Raw genomic sequence first — 21,148 nt, 5'->3', positions numbered from 1 at the left:
ATGGGTTAGCCTGGTGATGGGTATTTAAGAGGGCACGTACTGAATGGAACACTGGGTGTTATATGCAAACAATGAATCATGGAACACCACATCAAAAACTAATGATGTAATGTATGGTGATTAACGTAACAAAATAAAATAAAAAAATACTGAGAAGAAATGATTGGTACAGTAAAGAGAGAGGTAAGGGTACTGGGGAGAGCTGATGTCTAGGAAGCACTGGTGTCTAGCTGATGTTCTTTGTACAAGCCTGCTGTGTTCCAGAGTGAAGTTAAGAGCTGTAGATGAATAACCTGGCCTTAAATTTATTTATGACCAAACTGGGACCTCGTCTTCCACCAGAGTAGTTTATCTCAGAAATACATTTAGACATTTCACTATCTGATCACTTCCTTTTACTCTTCAGGCTTTTCCATTTACTTACTCCCTCACAAGAGATCTCTATTTGGTCTGCAGCTTTTATTCGAATCTCTTTTAAGTGTAGTCAACAGTATGTCCCATTACCTTTTAGTCTAATTTTCTTGCAACTCCTCAACTTTGAAGGAATCCAAATTTTTCTTGTTTTGGCCTGTAATGGAGTGTGAGGGTGAGGGGAGGGTTCAATGTTTCTAGAAAACAAAAACAAAAACAAAAAACAACTCCACATACCAGCATCTTTTCCAATGTATGCTCAACTGTCCTACAGGCCCAACCATTTTATTTTTTTAGTTTGCTCTACCATATGCAATAGATATTTAAGACATTGTCTCAGTTCCTTGAATCCTCCTGCCTTACCTCCCCACTTCCCTCTTGTTCTCAGTAGCTGGTTTCAACACACTCAGCACTGCAACAAGTGACAGAGAAACACATCTTACTGATCCATGTCCCTAATGAATTCCACAAATTCAGAGTCATCTGCATTTGCATTCTCCTTTTCCTCTTCTTTTCTAGATGAAGTGGAAAAATACATGCTTTCCCGTTAGCCTGATCCTGCTATTTTCACTCTAGATGTTGTCTCCTTCCACCTTCTCAAGTAAGAAAATGCCTCTATTTTGTCTCTCTTTCTCTCTCCCTTTCTCTCTCCCACAGTGCCTTCAACCTCTCCTTCTCTTTTGATAAACTTTTGTTACCTGTATTACTTAAGGCATATATTTCTTCATTACAAATTGATTCCTTCCTTCCCTATCTTCATTCTGCATATACTTGCCTTTACTTTTTTACCTTAACCTATTACAATTTCCCTTCTACTTCCATGTCTGCAAAAAGACTGTCTTCATTTAAATTCTCACCCACCATCACATATTAAGCTCTAACAACACTGAACATTGTTAACCTGTTGATCTGTTTTGAAACTCTCCCTTTATATCTAAGATTTGCCTAGAATTTTTTCCTACTACTTAGCTGCTCCTTCTTGGTCACCTTCTCTGCCTCTTCCACTGTCACATGTGTTGAGATTCCTCTGGATTGTAACCTAGGAGTATTTTCCTTCTCACTCTACAAACTCCCCTAGATGTGTATCATCCATGTCCTGGTGTACTCATTACCCATTGCTTGTGACTAACCTCTAACTCAGAGGACTCTCCTCTCTCCTGAACCACATTTGTGTAACTACTGAACTTCTCTATAATCACAAAACTGAAAGTGTAATCTGAAGTAACCATTTACCATTTTCACCACTATTATGTTCAACAGTAATGAAAAATAAAGAATAGTAATACCTATGCCCTATTATCACAGCCAGAAACCAGTTTAGTTATGATCTTTTCCTCTTTCCCTCATCTTCACATTTTGTTCTTAAGTCTTGTCAACTCCAAGTTTGTCTCTCAGATCCATCTAATAATTCCCTCTCTCCAGGGCGACCCCTTGGATTCATGTTTCCAATGCCTCTCAGTCTACCCCAGCCCAGTTACACAGAATTGCTGTCTTGTCTTGACTGTCATTCTTTTATAGGTCTGCTTTTTAATGGTGGGAGAAACTTAAGTCTGGAATCGGACTAGTCTTGGGATGGAGTCCTGCCTATCTTACTTGTGAGTTTGTGTGATCCTCGAGATGGGCTTAACCAGTTTTTCTCACCAGTAAATGTAAATAATCTTTGTTTTATCATGGAGCTATTGGAAGAATATGAAATAAAAGCTTCATAAAAATACCCATATCCTGAACTTGAAATATGATCAATAGATGCTACCATGGAGAAACATTATCATTATGTTAAAACAGAAACTTCATGCTGTTCTCACGTGTCCTAACTTCCATTGTCGTTAGGTAAAATCCCCAGTTCCTTCACATACCTAATGATGTCCTGAGTTCTGCCAGGCTTCCTTGGGTCTGTTTCATACCTCAGCCCTGGCCCATTCATGCCATTTGTGTGCATACCATGGTACACCGCTCTCCATCTGAAATGGGACAGAAGAAACTGTTTTAGGCAGCAGTAATGACCAAGGCCCTTTAGGTAGGAAAAATGTTGGCAGTAAAAGACCAGAAAGGAGGCTGCATGGCTCAAGTGGGAGTGAGTGAGTGAGATTAGTGAAAATTCTGTTGGATTGATAGGCTCCAAATCACTGAAGACTTAGCAGGTCAAGTATTTTCAACTTGAGCACTATTGACATACTGGACCAGATAATTATTTGTTGTGAGGTGTTACTCTGTGTATCTGAAGCTGTTTAGCACCGTTCCTGGCTTCTGCCCACTGGATATCAGTAGCACCTTTCCAGTTGTGACAATCAAAAATGTCTTCAGGTATTGCCAATATTACCCAGGGGACATTTTGCCTAGGGGCAAAATTGCCCTTGGTTGAGAACTGTTACAGACTAAGAGTATGCTTTTTTTTTTTTTTTAATCTAGAAGAGCGAGAGAGAGAAAAAAAATAGCTGTGAGAGATTCTAAGGAGTAGTGTGACATGTTCTGATTTACATTTTATAAAGATCACGCTGACAGTGAGGTTGGAGAGAATATACACATAAACATCAGACCCTTCCATATTGGTAATAAGATTTGATGATTTGCTATGAAACAGGTGCTATAGCCTCAATTAATAAGGAAGATATCAAGGTAGTTGCCTTGGAGCTAATAAACAGCTGCATGGAGATAAAATAAGAGCACTGTGGTCGTTTTCAGGAGGCTTAAAGGAAAAGCAAATTTTTTTAACAGAGTAGTGGGGGAGGTTGCAGAATATCATACCTGCTCCCTGTGGAGGTACAGAGGGACAGAAAAGCCTTACTAAAGGAGACAAATTGAGGAAACCCTGTCTCAGGGAATGAACTGATGTCCAATCCCAAAGTTATCACGTGAAGGTTGGCTGTAGAAGGTTGTTTCCATTAAATTGGAGTTGTTGTGGGTACAGAGGGGAAAAAAAAATGGAGTTCAAAAGTGGGAGGAATATCAGAAAAGGAGTGTATAGCAATATACACACAAATCTGATCATCTTATTCTCCCAAAAGAACACTTTTCTGACTTCTATTATCCTTTGGAAAAAACGGAACTCTCTGACAGGTTTTATGAAACCTGAATATGTTTAGCCCTCCTTTCCTGTCTAGCTTCTAATCATTCCATATGTGCCCTGGAACCATTGTACTTTTTCCAGTTTCCTCAGAGTTTATTCATCTATTTCTTTCAGGTTCTCTTCATTTTTGATGGCCATCTTCTACTTTCCCCTGAATATTTAGCAGATAAAGGATAAAAATTAATGTGGATAAGGGGGTGCCTGTCTGGCTTAGTCAGAGGAGCATGTGACTCTTGATCTTGGGGTTGTGAGTTTGAGCCCCATATTGGGTGTACAGATTACTTAAATAAAACATAAAAAAAAAATAAAAGGGATAGGAAATAAAGAGGGAAGAAAACTCATGAAAAAGGTGGAGGAAAACATGCAGGCTATAACGTCTTTTTTATCATTCTGGAGCCTATTATCATTTTCAATTTTGGTTTACAACCATATCTGTAGTCTTCACTTATTAAGAAATATTAAACACTTATTATGCTCTAATATTCTTTTAGTATGCTTTGGTGCTTAGGACAGAAGAACACAATAATTTAGAAGCTTTGTAGAGCTTACATTTTAGTTGGCAGTGTGCACAAATTAAAAATTATGTTAAATAAAAATGAGGCAAAAAGGGAGGATGGTGAGTTGGTGAGTTCTGGGTTTCTAGCTTACATAAGGGCATTAGGGAAAACCTCAATACCAAGTGATACTTGAGAGTGGGAATGTGAATCCACTAACCCCTGCAGGCACCATTGTCTTCAGCCTTGTTGGAAACAAGATTGTGCAGGAGGTAGAGGGTGGGCTGGCATAATGCTGAATCACCCTATAAAGGTTAAAGATCCAGAATCTGTAGGAAAGCAATTGATAGGGAAAAAAAGATGATGAGTTTAAAAACCAGATTCATATGAAGATTTTCAGCCAACTAAAGCTCAGATTAGCATCTATCCTTTTATTGCAATTTGAAATTATATATACACACATATCTGTATTTATTTTGTTTTGAGTTATCCTTGTGTTTGTTTGACTTCTGTACTAGCTCAAATCCCTCTTAGATGAGGACTTGATCTCTTTACCTATTGTATTTTTACTGCCCAGCAGAGTACCTGGAATTAAGGAGGTTCTTCACTAAAATTTGTTACTGAATAACAGTACTTAAGGTGATGGGAATATCTACAATTAACTAAAACAATCCATTAAAAATACCAATGATACGGTCTGTAATTTAGACATTTTATGTATGATGTTCATGCAAAGTAAGAGGATATAGTATAACCACTTTTACATGGATGACACACTGTAGTTAATAAAAAGGAAGGAGATTGCTCATGGTTATGTATCTAGAATATGAGAAGGGGCAAAATTTAACCAAGGTCTCTTAGGTCCAGTATCTACTCATGCCATTATATCTCAGTGCCGCTCAATGTAGACTAGAGATTGCTTTCAGAAACCCATAGTGAAATTTAATATTGTATTATGTATATCCTTTTCATGTATTTTCTCTCATGAGCTCTCTTGCTTGCTGGAATCTTTAAAGTTCAATGGAGGATTACAGCTAAGAGTATAAACAAAATGCTGGCTAGTATAAGAATAGGTATACTTGAATATGACTTTGTGAATACTTAATAAAAGCCTAGGTCTTTTTAGACCTCATTTATTAACTGAGGATTGTATGCACTGTTTTTCTTCTACTTGCTATTTTTTTTAATTCTGTTGGGAATTAATATTGATAACCTGTCATAATTTTCACCTGAAAAATCATCTTTTTTATTGTTCTTGATTTTTATTGCCTCTGGTCTTAACATTTCCTCTCTGAATATCTGGTCCATTATTTTATTAAGTATTGATGTCATTCTTTCAAGTTATTGGAGATCATTCTTTTTAACTCTTAAAAGTAATCAATACAGCATTTGTTTCCCTCCAATCTTCCTTGTCTCCCCAGATCCCAGGAATTTTTAAAAATATTTTTAAGTGGTTTAGTAAGTAGGTTAGCTAATACTTTTAAAAACCTAGTACATAATCCATCCATCACTTATATTTGCTATGCATGACACCTTTCATGCAAACATCTCAGAATGCTTTCCTGTTATTACTGTGTAACAGAATATAAAATTAAATGGCAAGTTGCAATCAATAAGTCTAGACTTGATTTAAACTTAGCCAACTTTTTGTATCAGTAAATATGGAAGGGGAAAGATAAAAAAATAAAAGCAAAGGTAAGCACATGATTATCATCCAAACCAAGAGAAACACAAGATTTGGATCCAGCAAAAGTTTGATTTGTGCATCTTTTTTTCCAAACATAATTGAAAAATCATATGAGAGTAATTATTTCATTTCTTGGAGGACCCATTAGGAAAAATGGAAATTGTTTTATCCCATCTCTTTAACTAGATCACTGAAAATCTGAAACCCATAAAGTGTTACAGATTCTACATCTTCTGTCTCATCCAAACACCTAAAGGTCTTGCCTCCTTTGGTGGGAAAAAATAATTCCTATCTCCTAGACATTCTTTTGGGAATGAATTGGAAATTTTCTTTTTTTTTTTTTTTTTAAGATTTTATTTATTTATTTGGCAGAGAGAGACACAGCGAGAGAGGGAACACAAGCAGGGGGAATGGCGGAGGGAGAAGCAGGCTTCCCGCCGAACAGGGAGCCCGATGCGGGGCTCGATCCCAGGACCCTGGGACCATGACCTGAGCCGAAGGCAGACACTTAATGACTGAGCACCCAGGCTCCCCTGAGTTGGAAATTTTCTGTGGTCCTTCTGTGTATATTTATGCAATTATATTATCCTCAAAGATCTTACAAAATGAAGCTTATAGAGAAGCACGAAGGCATGCCAAAGACTATCACCAGTTTCAGGCTGGTGAACTTTTACCCAAATGTTTTAAAAGGTAGAAAAGGAGAAACCTCACAAGAGGCAGACTGTTTTTTTTTTTTTTTTCTCCTTCAAATTGTTAACCATTCTTTCTTGCCTGTCAATAGGGAGTAGATCCAATATAAAACATGACTTGCTAAAAGAACCATGAGAGATTTTTAACTTTTCATATGTTTTTCCTTCTTGAAAGCTAATAATGCTGACTTATTTTGATCCCTTAAAATATACTTTTAAAATAGGATTCATTATTTGCAGTACCTCAGGCATCAAGGACAACAACTTTAAAACAATTTTTTGACCACAGATGCAAGTGAACTAGGGGACAGGACTTGAAAAACTGGATTTTGACATGGTATCCAGCTTAGGCCTACACGTATATTGAAAAACTAATAATTTTATTGTACTGATTGGTACATAATATACACTGTAACAGGAAGTATAAAAAATTCTTTATTCTGGGGCACGTGGGTGACTCAGTTAGCTAAGCGTCTGCCTTTGGCTTGGGTCGTGATCCCAGCGTCCTTAGATGGAGCCCTGCATCAGGCTCCCTGCTCGGTGGGGAGTCTGCTTCTCCCTCTCTCTGCTGCTCCCTCTGTTTGTGCATGCTCTCTTTCTCTCTCTCTCTCAAATAAATAAAATATTTAAAAAAATGTTTATTCTAAGATCCTCTCTTCTCAAGTCTTTCATTTTTAATGTTGTAGTCCAGTTATTTCTCCTGTTTAAGTAAAGCCCTGTTTAAGTCAGATGCATTCTAGATCTTTCTTTATGTAAAAAATATATATAAGGTTGCTGATACAATCTCCCTGTAGAATAAAACACATCTTCAATCTGTGTAGAGAAGTTGCAGAATAGAGAATAACACAGTAGGAGAGACTACTGATGAAATGAGCTATGGGCTAATATTTCAACTAGCTGGACACTGATAACAGACTTCCATACTATTTACTTTAAGAATGGGTATATGTACCAATTATCTAACTCACAAAGATGTTTTTTTTTCCCCCTAAAAGCATATTGAGATTTGAAAGCCTTTGTGTACATATATTGTATTTTAAAATTATGGTTTTAATCGTAAGTGTGACAAGGCATTTATCTTTTGTACATACTCTGTATGTCTTGTTTATTCTTCTACCCTGTCATATTTTCTTTTTGTCACTACCAAATTTTATTCTCCTTCCTAATTACTTTTCCTTCTTTTTCCTTTAAATTTTATTTGTGCATGTACAACTTTCATATAGGGATATCCTAATTAAATCTGAACCTAATCTGAATATTCAACACAAAACAAATTATTTTCAAACTTCACAGGTGAAAATTTATTGTTTTCATAATATAGTTATGCTTGTATGCATTATTTAATCATAACAAAGGAGAACAACTAAAAGGAATTAAATAAGTTGCCAGGGAATGTATGTATTTTTATTAGATAAGGGCTTTTTTTTTAAACTTTTTTTTTTAAAGATTTTTATTTATTTATTCATTTGAGAGAGCGATAATGAGAGAAAGAGAGAGCACATGAGAGGGTAGAGGGTCAGAGGGAGAAGCAGACTCCCTGCTGAGCAGGGAGCCCGATACGGGACTCGATCCTGGGACTCCAGGATCATGACCTGAGCCGAAGGCAGTCGCTTAACCAACTGAGCCACCCAGGTGCCCCGTAGATAAGAGCTTTGAAAGTTCAAAAATAATTGATCTTTTCTCTTGATTGATATTGGTTCAGTAATTTACTGATACGATAAACAATATGAGTTCATAGATCTAATTCCTATGGCATTATTACTTATACAACTTAGTTTCTACCATTTTTAAATGATACGGTTGACTGAGATTACTTCTTTTTTTTTTAATTTTATTATGTTAGCATACATTGCATCATTAGGTTTTGATGTAGTGTTCCATGTTTCATTGTTTGCGTATAATACCCAGTGCTCCATTCAGTACATGCTCTCCTTAATACCCATCACCAGGCTTCTAAGGTCACCTCCATGATTAAAGTTCTTTCATCCCTCTATTTTTTTCTCCTTTTTCTGTTGTAACACAATTTTTATCATTATTTGTTCAGGTCATTTGGGTAATATTTTGTCTACATAATTTTAAAGATAAATGAATTGTACCTAAATACAAATATGGTTTACACATATAATTTGGTAATGTAGTTAAATATTAAGGATTTCATCTTACCACCATTTTATTTCTGGAGCTCCATTACTTGGTGTTAGATTTGGCTTTACTACTTGATTATATGCTTTCGGTCACAAAGCTAGAATAATTATTTCTGAAACAGTACTATTGAAAGGATAAAACCATAATCAAAACCTATCCTCTTTTTTTTCCTCAAATAGGTTGTATTGCACATGATTCAGAAAGAACTATATGAAGTTGAATATTGTTTTTCCTATTAGTTAATTCCCTTATGTCCATTTGTCTATGTCTCTGAAATTCATTACAGTGGCAGTAAGGAATCAATGAAGTTGAAAACTAAATAAAGGGTAAAAGTATATGTACCATTATGCTTTGAAATAATTTTATATAATAGGGCATTGTGACATTTGTATAAAAGTTCAAAGAGAAATGTAGGCTATGACTTCACTGAGAATTTATTTTTAAGACTCTTAGATAGTTCAGCAGAGAATTCAGACCTGGAATGCAAAGGGCAGAACAAGAACTATTAAGTAATTCAGTCCATTCTATAAAGCCAAAGAGAAAGGGTATGAAGATGTAATCACTCATTTTCTGAAAGCTAAGATGTAAGAATCAGCTTAAGGATGGTGAGGATATTAGTATGAGATAGAAAGATTCAATGGCTGCGTTAAGTTGACAGCAATTGTCTGGCTGCTTCTATGAACCGAGGTTACTAAACAAAATTACGCTTACTCAGAGAAATCATAACCAACATCATTGAAACTGAAAACTACAATACAATTTATTTTTTGCATTAAGGTAATACCACACAAAGAACTCTGTGATACATTATTTTTCTGTCATTAACTTATATTTATAAGTTGATTTAGGTTGATAATGAACTCCATTATATCATTTTTTTCAACATTAAAAATGGGACAAGGCATAGAAAAGATACAACTTAAGTTAATGGATATCCTAGGCCTGGTTTCATTTCTGCATATGAAGGCTTACAGTCCTGCAAACATAATTTTATTTTAAGAGTAGCTAATCATTCAAGAAATAAAGTTTCATAGATAAAGGACAAAACTGGGAAATATCCTAGATCATAGGCCCTAAAATGCAGAAATTATATAATTATAGGAAATCTTTTTGGAAGAGAAACTTTGAAAACATTGATTTATATTATACCAATTGTTCATATTGTAAGTAAGTGTAATATTCTTTGAAGACTGTGACTTCTGAGTAAATTTATTAGCTGTTCTTTAATTATTAAGCTATGGAAATATGAGCTTTTCACAGGAGATTCTAATCATCTTATTGGTTAAGACTCATTTTTATATCCTATTATATGACCCATGTGTATATCAGAGTATTTATAAAATGAATAAAAGAAAAAAATACATGGATTAAAACCTTGATAATGTACTAAATTATAATAGGGAAGACCAATTAACAATTTCAACAGTCAGCCTATATTTACACTTTTATCAGGAACTTTAAAGTGATATGTATTTTACTAAGTAATATTTTCTTAAGATTTTGGCATATTTCAAAATATGCCAATGCATGTTAATTTTTGCAGATATGTTTAATTTTTTTCCTTGGGTATAGGACAATATGATTTAAAATATACTGTAACATCTTTGAGGACAGGAATTGATAATATATTCTTTTGGTCTGTGAGAGTAACTGATCTTGCTAGGTTGAATTTAAAACCTTCTCTTAAAAAGAATTTCATTCATTTTTCATTTTTACAGTAAGACTTGAGTTCTGATTCTGTAACTTTGAATAATCCCAAACAAATCAATCTTTATCATGCTTGTCTTACATAAGCTTATTTAAACTCAATTTACTTTACTGTATTCAGGCATTAAGAAACATATACATCCAATGTTATGTTACTCAGCTTTAAAAAGGAATGAAATTCTGATATGCTACAACATTGGTGACCCTTGAAATCACTATGCTAATAAGTAAACCAGACAAAAAAGGTGTATGGTTCCACTTGTATGAAATACATAGAATAGGCAAATTTATAGAGACAGAAAGTAGAATAGTGGTTACCAGAACTGGGGAGATGGAATAATGGAGAGTTACTGTTCAGTGGGTACGGAGTTTCAATTTGGGATGATAAAAAAGTTCTGGAATTAGATGTTGATGGTTGCATAGCACTGTGAATGTATTTAATGCCTTTTAATTTTACCCTTAAAAATGGTTTAAATCGTATATTTTATATTATGTGTATTTTACCACAAAAAACTTAAGAATGTATAGGCTTCTTTACTTTTAAATTTTTCCTTACTGAAACAAGAGTGATGGTATGTTAAAATATCACTCAAGTTACTGTCTAAAAGATAGTGTAATTTTTAAAAATTTTTACTCAGATTCATTTACAGAATCATTAACAAATGATTCTGCAAATTAACAATGTAAAAATTTTTTTAACATATGCTGGCTAGATTTATTGCTGGTTGGATAAATGATTCTGGCAGTGTTTTACCTGAGGCAGTTCTACAGGCTGTGTACCCTTAACATTTGTTTAGCCTATAATAAATGTTGTGCAAATCAATCTTCTTGATACGGTATTATGAAAGTAATGCTTTTATTTTTAATGAACTTCCTTGCCAATTTGGCCAGAATCCAAGGGAAAATTAGTTCTAAGTTACCAATTTGGGGGGAAAAAGAATATAGTCCTAAGTCATATGGGAATTGAATTTTCATTACTCTAGCTTTGTTAATTCTATAGTGAAGGAACTTTACTAAATATAACTTTCATTTCAAATGACCTATTGGTTTCAATATAAAAGGATTTCTTGTATTTCACACCTTTATGAATGCATAGTTTGTTGGAATTAGGAATTATGTGCTTTTTTTTTTTTTATAGTTTTGTTTACTATCCCTCTTTAAAGTTTGGCTTTTTGTAAAATGTGTATTTCTTTTAAAGTATTTTATACATTAAAATGAATATACTCTCTTTTGAGATAACTTGTATACTCTTAATATTTAAAACACCATGCCTAGATAATTGCTTTATGTAATTGCCTTTTGCAACAATGAATGTAATTATCTTACAATTTACTAGCAAAAGTAGAGAAGGAAAGTATTATAATGTACTTATGCGGTCACATTACTGGATGAGCTGAAACTAAAGATGCACATGCTAACATACAAGCTTTACAGTTAACCCTAAGAGTGATTTCTTTTTTTTTTTTTTTTAAGATTTATTTATTTGACAGAGAGAAACACAGCGAGAGAGGGAACACAAGCAGGGGGAGTGGGAGAGGGAGAAGCAGGCTTCCCGCCGAGCAGCGAGCCCGATGCGGGGCTCGATCCCAGGCCCCCGGGATCATGACCTGAGCTGAAGGCAGACGCCCAACAACTGAGCCACCCAGGCGCCCCAACCCTAAGAGTGATTTCTGAGGATGTACTGGGAACATTCCCTTTAAAGTAACTCCATATTACTATCACGGACCTGGATGAAGACAGAATGCATATTTACCCAAGCCTAGCCTAACAAGGATTACAGATTAAGTCATAGAAATACATATCCTATTAGGGATTTTTTTTTAAAAAATGTAATTGTCACATTAAATTTAACAAGTTTGTATAATCTTGTTTATTCTGCCACAGAATAATACTCACAGTTTTGTTTTCATAAAATTAGGAAGTAAAAATTTCTATCAATTTCAAGTATTACAGTTGTCAAATTGTGGGTGAGTAGAAGACAACGTTGTTATTCACTAAGCAGCCTTAGGAAAACCAGGCCTAAGACTTTGATGGTTAATGTAATTACTACTTACAACTTCCTTTCAGAAGAGAGACCAAACTTAATAAAAACTGCTCAACATAGTGTCCAAATGAGGCAAGGCAGCAACACTGAACCTCATGTATAAAGATATTTAGATACTGAAGAGGTGTTCATAGGATGTAGATCTTAGAACCATATTTTCAAACTGTAAATAATTAGCAGGAAATTACAAAGGAGGGGGCATTTGAAGAGTTAAACTGGGAAGATTACAGTTGACCAAACCAAAAGCTAGGAGAAGTGTTCCTTTAAGATTACAGAACAATCCATCTCATTTCAAGATAAGCAACTAAAAAATACTATGATTAAACTTCATGCAGTGGTATTTTAAGGAAAAATGTGTAAGAGAACTGAGTTCGAAGTCAACATATACATGAGAGAAAAATACAAATGTAAAGCATGTGAATTCAAGGTAAGCTAAAAGAGATTAAGAAAATTATTGAAACTACAAGAGAATTTTGATCAATCAAAAAAAGGTAAAGCTCAAAAATAAGATGGATAAACAAAGGTAGGCTGTGTAGAGGACAGGTTTAAAACAAATGAAACTAAAATTAATAAAGATTGAACTAGATGGAATACAAAAGTGAATAGACATCATGGCAAATATAATCAAGGAAATAGACACAGAAAAACAAAACAATCAACTAAATAAGTGGATAAATTAAGAAAAAACAACTCGAAAGAGAAAGGAATAGAATTCATGTAAATATAAAGCAAAGCAATTAAAAAGAAAATATGTGCATATGTGTGTCAGTTTCTGTGTGTTAGCATATTTATGTGGAGAAGGAAGAGGAGGAGGAATAGAACATTCATACTGATAAGGCATACTGTATACAGGAAAATGATTTTAGAACCATATATATTCTACTTACACTGCTGAGATTTATATATATTGCTGGGGAGGAAAATTTTTCCTTTACTCTTCAAGCTTCAGCTGCCTGTTCTAAGAATTAAATTGACATAAGACAGACTAACAGGAAAACAGTTTACTGAACCCAAGCTCTAATGAATGTATGGAAATCTCATAGATCTGGGACCTAAGAAGTGACCAAGACAGGCAGCAGCTATTATACTTGTTTAAACAAAGAAACAGAAGTCTTTAAGGAATTGACAGGACAAAGAAAACTTATGTTTGGGAACTTAAATTAGTACATAATTCTAAATAGAAATAGGGTTGGGGTAATAAATCAGTAAAAGTAATAAGATTTGTTTATATAGGCTTCTTTGGCCCTGAATTTCCTGTCTCTGATAAGGATGTCTCCCTACCTCCTGGTACAGGGAGGGTACCTTTCACATGGGACATTTATTTCCTGCTTTCTGGAGACAAAGGAGGGTCAGTGTTCTTGCACTGGCTGTTTCTTAAATAACTTTAATTCAAGGTAATCAGTATGACATATCTTGAGGCAGCCTATCCTGGGCCCCCACAATATCAGCCAAGGCAAACATCAAAGTCTCGTAAAGGAAAGAAAATCCCTGTAACACCTCATACCAAAACACAAGGGAGGAAAACATTTTAGGTAGTCAAGGAATGAAAATATGAACTAAGATTTTTTATTTCAGCCAAGCTGACTTTACGTATAGAGGCCAGAGACCAATAGTTATTAAGTTATTAATATGTCAGAACTAAAGGATTGCTCTCTTGAGAGCTTCTTGAGCAATCTCCTAGGAATGAACTTCAGACAACCAAGAAAAAAAACCTAGAACAAACTTCAGCAAAATGTCTGGTGGAATTGTTGAAGTATATGTAAATGCAATTTTTGTAAACAATACTTGAATAAAGCTGAGGGGGAAAAGATCACCAATTGCCCCACAGGTATTAGTTTGTGAGTAAAATATTACTTTAAAATAAATGGGGAAAGAGTGACTGAATGGAGAATAAATTACTAGCAAGTTTAATTATTACACAGAGTGAGGATATAGAAAATTTTAAAACCATATAGGAGCTAATTAGTAAAATTATTCTTTTGAAAACTAGATACAAATAAATATAATGAGAGGGGCAGTTAATTTAACAAATAGGTCCTATTAATGAATATAAATGGCCCTATCTTACCAATCAAAAGAAAATATATAGTTGCTAACAAAGCAAAATTCAACTCCATTTACACTGTATATTATATAATAAAATACACATAAAATGAAAAAAAACCCCCAAAATCCAAAAGAGTAAAAAAATAAAAGGACATGTAAGGATATGCTAGGAAATGAAAATTAAAATAGGGTAGTGATCTTGACACAGGACAAGTACAACTTCAAAAAAAAAAATAGATAAACAAAGACCATTTATAATGGGAAGGTCTACAGTCCACAATGAAAACACACCAACACCTTTCACAAAAAGTACCAGACAGGCAAGGAGAAATACATTAAGTACAATAATATGAGATACTAACACAGCTCTCTGGCCAAGATGTATTGAGTTTGCAACAAATTAACAAGAATGTAAAATATGTAAACAGCATAAGCAATATGGTAAATATCAATAGGGATATTTATCTAATTCTGAACCCAAGCTCTAATGAATGTCTTTTCAACTGCACATAGAACATTCACAAGAGCTGACCATATATTAAGTGAAAAAGAAACTATAATACTCTAAATAAAATGATACAACCAACATTATCTAACCACAACATAATACACATTAAAATTCATTTCTAAAGTACAATTAACAACAAAATAACAAAACAACTCCTTTGAATTAGAAATCCTAAAGAAATGCCAGTAAACAACTATTGGTACAAAAATAAAATTGGAAAATACCTACAAAAAAAAAGGATATATAAATAGGAGAATCTGTGGGACATTGCTAAATCAATGCCTAGAAATAATTCATAGCAATCAATAATTCTACAATCAAAAAATGAGGAAAAATGATTAAATTAAAAGTTCAGTTTATAAAATATCAGCAAAAGAAAAAGTATAAATTAATAACACAAAACATGATTTGAAAAACAGGGCTAATTAAAACAATTATAAAACTATGTCATGGAAAAATATTTAATAAGCAGTCAAAACCCTACCCAACTAATAAAAAACTTTGAGAGGATGTGTAAACATCAAGACAAAAATGTAAATGACAAAGAAGAAATAGCCATCAAAAAGTAAACATCTTAAAAATGACATTAAACAGCTCTCTGCATATAAATTTGAAAGCCTTTAAAACTTTTAAGAAAATATGTTTTATCAAAATAATACCTGAGTAATATTAGAATGCCTCAACAGAACTTACAGAGAAAAACTGGGAAGATATAAAAGACTAGCAGGTAAAAAGAAAAACCACGAGACAGGAGTTTTCATAGGGCATTTAATGACTTCTATCAGGTAATTCCATTGTTACTTAAACTATTCCAGAGGATGGAAAAAGAAGGAACAGTTCCATATCATTTTATGAAACAACAGCTTTTGAAAACAAATCCTGAAAATCATGGCCCAGTAGAAGAAAATGTAATGGCATATATTCTAAAGGAAAAGAAAATTTACTGAGAATTGTTTTTGGTTTTTGTTTACCTTTCTCCCTTTTTTTCCTTCCATTTTTTTTTAAAGATTTTATTTATTTGACAGAGACACAGCGAGAGAGGGAACACAAGCAGGGGGAGTGGGAGAGGGAGAAGCAGGCTTCCCGCTGAGCAGGGAGCCAGATGTGGGGCTTGATCCCAGGACCCTGGGACCATGACCTGAGCCAAAGGCAGACAGTTAACCATCTGAACCACCCAGGTGCCCCTTTTTTTCCTTCTATTAATGAACATTGAGATACTGTTTTCACTTACTGGATTTTATAATCTAGCAATCAAGATCATTGCAGTATGTCTTTGGGCACATGTTCAACTTCTGAGGAACATACACGGAGAAATAATAAATGATGTGCATTTTAAAACTTGATGGAAATCACAGATTTGCTTTTTAAAAAAGCTGTTCAAAACCCACTGCAGCCACAAAGATATGTAAATGTCATGTGTGCATGCATGTTTTTCCACATTCTTCAACACAATGAATATCTCCATTTTCTTTCATTTCTGAATTTGTCAGGTAAGAGATGTATCTCTTTGATACATTAATGCATATTTCTCTGAATTTTAGAAATAATGAACATCATATATTTTTGGGGTCAAGTCTCAGCATGGTTCTACTAAGAAAAGGAAGAATATTCATAGAAGAGCTGCAGGGGTCTGGATAATATGTATGGGCAGGAACTCAAGAGTATGCTTTCAAATAGACCTTGAGACTCCTGGTCTAGGGGGACAGAATTTAAACCTGGATAAGGGAGAGTTTGTTGATATGAGAGCATGCTCCCCATGGCTAGGATTTAATGTCCTGGCAAGGGTACCTGGAGCTGGTCCTAATATATTCTTGGGTTTCTTCCTGAACACTTGGAAAATAATGTTGACTCACATTAAATGAAGTGGAGGTGTCATGTCTCCCCTGGTACAATGCTGAGAAAGGGATCAAAAAGCTCTGAGAGAGAGATCCATGCTAGAGTGGATCTATAAGCCCAGGAACATAGCAGATGTCTGTGTCTTTTGGAAGATTCCAGGGGGTACTTCCCTCACTAAAGTCTTAAGAAATGTACTAGTCAGAGGACTCCAGCATTATCAATGAGCTCAGTAGAGCTTGTGCTCTCTAAGACAAGACTTTGGACAGGAGATGCTGTTATAGAACTGGGTCTCCTAGTGTGATCACAGAATTCTGGAATAGCAGAAGCTGTAATAGCACTTCAGTCGTCAGAGTAAAGTGGACATAATCATCATCATGGCCTTAATGGGCAAGGACAAAGATGGAATGGAGGGAGGCTGACTTAAAAGAATCTATGATGATAGCTAATTGTGATTGGAGTTCCTACGGTTAAGGTGAATGTCTAGGTTAAGATAGGCAGCTAGAAAGAGTATTGTTTGCTTAAAATAAAGAGATCAAGAGTGGGTAGGAAAATGGCCTGACTTCTAGTAGCCATTGCCAAAACTTGGCCTCTCATTTTGCGTCCTATCATTCCCACTGCTATCACTGAACCTAGTTCTATTATCAACATCTCCTCTTGCCAACCATGGCCTGCAGAGGGGAGCCTTTATTGAGCTTCTTAGTGTTGGTGTTGTCCTTCTCACCTATACATCGCTTGTGCTTCAGTAAGCAGTGTATCCTGTAGGCACTCTCATGGAACAAGATCATCTGGTGAGTTTTCTAGTATTCCACTGAATCCACTCCCTCAGCCTTTTACTATCTTCTCCCACTGTTGGCCAAAATGGAATTTGTACCTTGCTCAATGGACTGTTGCTCTCTCCATGCTTTCAGATCCATCCAGAAGCATATTAGCACCATTTTCCAGGGTACTTGATAGGGTCTTTATATCTGTAGTCTGAAAGAACACTCCCATTCTGATAAATGCTCCCTGATACAGCATCCCTTGATCCTGCATCCCCAGAAACCAGCTCTATAAATTCTCACCCAACTTCTGATGGCACTTGTCAGCTCTGCCTTGCAGCTCCTTTTGGATAGAGTCCCTTTCCTTCCTTAGCAGGCCCAGCACTACCCCAGGTGGATTCTACTGTGATTTTATTGTTTATTGGCCTGGTTATAAAGAGGGGAGGTGTGGGTCAGATCCTAGGGTCACATATTGTTTACAGGGAAGAGGCATATGCATCATATTCAAGGAAGGGTGATGCGCCATATATTAAGGAGATGTGGGTCACATTTGTAGCCTCAGAGGATTCAGGGGAATTGAAAATCGAAGATTTTGGGTGTCCTCGTCCCCATTATTTAGTTTCATTACTCCTAAGCAGGACCTGACCTTCGTATAACAGATCTAACCAGATTGAGATTTTGACTTTCTTTGGAGTTCTTCTAGACCAATAACCCAAAAAATAATTAAGTCCAGAGTTAGGGCCTCTGCTTCCTCTTCCCTTGGCTGCAGACGATGAGCCTCTTTTTATTTGCTACCAATATGGAGTATAACTGCCTCTTAATCATTTGCAGCCTTTTATCTTTTTCAAAAGCATCAATGACAATGGCTGTCCAGTTCCATTGTTCTTATAAGTCTGATCCCTCCCTTGTTTAGCAAAGACCTGATTAGTACAATTCTTTCTGTTGGTATACTCTTCTACTTCACTATCAGTGGAAGTTCTACACTGCACTTCCAAGTTCCAGGTGATTTCCACTCCTCTCCAATAACAAGCAATGAAGTCCTCCTTGCCATGTGGCTGGCTGCTAATCAGCTGCAAAACCCCATCTCAGCACTGCTGCTTCAGACAACTCTTGGCTCCAAACTTACAGACTTATGTTCCTCAAAAGATTGGTATAGAGATTAATAAGCAGGACATTTTAGAGATAATTTTAGCATCCTTTAGATTTGTCCTGAATTGGGGGTAAGGAGGCTGAGTTTCCATGTGCTTGTAATGTTTATCACTGGATGCACGTTGCCCCAAAGAAGGGATGGGACATTGGGAGAAAGACCTATCTCTAGCCAAGGACATTTCTCCAGATGGCTGACAGCTCTAGAGGATTTTCAACTGACAATAGTTCCAGCAACTGGAGGAATAATTCCTTTGGTCCTGAAGGGGAATCTTAGTTTTGTTGTTGCTGTTGTTGTTTTAATATTTATTTGCTAAAGAGAGAGAGAGTGTGCACGCACGTGCACACACACACAAGTAGGGGAAGTGGTAGTGGAAAGAGAAGCAGGCTCCCCGCTGAGCCAGGAGCCCGATGCGGAGCTCAATCCCAGGACCCCAGGTTCACGACCCAAGCCGAAGGCAGACACTCAACTGACTGAGCCACCCAGGTGCCCCAGGTAATCTTAGTCTAGAATACTGTGTTGGGACACGTGAGTGTCTCAGTTGGTTAAGTGACTGCCTTCGGCTTAGGTCATGATCCTGGTTTCCCTGGGATTGAGTCCTACATCCAACTCCCTGCTCAGCAGGGAGTCTGCTTTTCCCTGTAACCCTCTCCCTTCTCATGCTCTCTCTTTCTCTCATTCTCTCCCTCTCAAATAAATAAATAAAATCTTTTAGAAAATTAGAAAACTGTGTGTTATCAAGCCAGTTACTACTGTAGTTAGCTAAAGAATAATTATAGTGATGAACTCTGGAAGTCATACATGTTTGAGAATTATCCTGCCTGAGAGGCAATGAAGCTGTGTATTTATTAGCCTTTGCATGGTGGTGGTTCTGGCACAAACTGGAAAGGGGGATGATAGTGATAATTCTCTGGCCCTTCAGTGCGAGCACGCGTGTGTGTGTGTGTGTGTGTGTGTGTGTGTGTGTGGAGAGTGAAATCCAGTTGCCAGAAAATACTTCTGAGCCTGAGCATGGAAATCTGTATATAATCTATAGATTTGAAACTAGTAATTTGTACAAATTATAGGGTATAGAAAAAAGGCATATCCCTTGCATGGGATGTAGAACTTACCTCACACAATATCATAAAATGAGAGATAACATGAAAAAAGTTATTCTTCTCTAGCTCCTTAGAGAATGATATTCTATTGAGAATAGGTGGAAAATGAATTCATATAATAGCATAAACATATTTAAAAACACAGATTTCAGTCGGGGGGAAGATGGCGGAGGAGTAGGGGACCCTATTTCAACTGGTCCCCGGAATTGAGCTGGATAGCTACCAGACCACTCTGAGCACCCATGAAACCAGCTTGAGATGTAAGAAGATCTGGATCTCTACCAACAGAATATCGCAGGCGGTTGGTTTTGAGGTATGAAGCGGAGAGCCGTGATCCTGCGGGCAGATATCAGAGGATAAACGGCAGCGGGAGGGTGCCTGGCCGTGCGGATCCTACACCGCCGGTGACTGACAGCCTCGCGCGCTGCGGACGGCGCACAGACTCGCAGACCGGTAGCGTTGGGAAAGGACTTCAGGGCAGCCCCCGGGGTGGAGGACCAGACCGGCGGGGTCGCGTGCACGCGAACCGCAGTCCCCTGGACAGAAACCGGAGTGATGGTTGCGCGCACACGAACTGCAGCCTCCAAGATGGATACCCGGTGCGCCGGGGTCACGCCGGTGAACTGCAGTCCCCAGGGTGGAAACCCCAAGCGGCGGAGTCACGCGTGCGTGACCTGGGAGCAGCTGGCGGTTTTAGAAGCACAAAGGGCAGAGACGTGACCCGACCTGGAGGCAGGACTGGGAGCGCTGCGGAGGGGCGCACAACCCAGGACGCTGCTGTTTATAGCAGCACGGACAGAAACGGAGGCGGTGTGGCCTGCAGAGCTCACTGAAGAACAGACTGTGGTCTCTCTGCTCTGACGCAGAGGGTTGGAAACGGTCTCTTCTGCTCTGACTTGCGGAAGAAACGCGGAAAGCCACCAGGGAAAGGCGCCAGAGAGCAAAAGTCCCAAAGACTGATTCCCACTGAGCCCATCCCCAGCCACAGGGGTGCAGGGCAACTCCGCCCAAACAGGGTTGCCTGAGTAACAGCACGGCAGGCCCCTCCTACAGAAGACAGGCTGGGAAAACAAGATGCCAGCAACCCTAAGGTCCCAAGAAAACAGGTGCATCTTGCTTGGGTTCTGGTCGATAATTTGGACTCTGTACATTCCCTCAAACACCCATCAACAGAATGACTAGGAGGAGGAGCTCCCAAAACAGAAAAGACTCAGAGATTATGACTTATGCTGCAGATTTACAAATGGATGCAGATATAACCAAGATGTCGGAGATGGAATTCAGGCTAGCAATTGTGAAGACAGTGACTTGAATGGAGAAATCAATTAATGGCAACATAGAGTCTCTAAGGGCAGAAATAAAAGGTGAATTGGCAGAACTTAAAAATGCTATCAATGAGATCCAATCCAATCTAGATAATCTAACAGCTAGGGTAACTGAGACAGAAGAGAGAATAAGCGATCTGGAAGACAGTATAATAGATAAAAAGGGAAAAGAGGAGGCCAGGGA

The sequence above is a fragment of the Leptonychotes weddellii genome, chromosome 3 (assembly GCF_054177405.1).
Source record: "Leptonychotes weddellii isolate Sample4059 chromosome 3, ASM5417740v2, whole genome shotgun sequence".
In the NCBI taxonomy this organism is placed as follows: domain Eukaryota; kingdom Metazoa; phylum Chordata; class Mammalia; order Carnivora; family Phocidae; genus Leptonychotes; species Leptonychotes weddellii.
Note: the sequence above shows the minus strand (reverse complement) of the source record.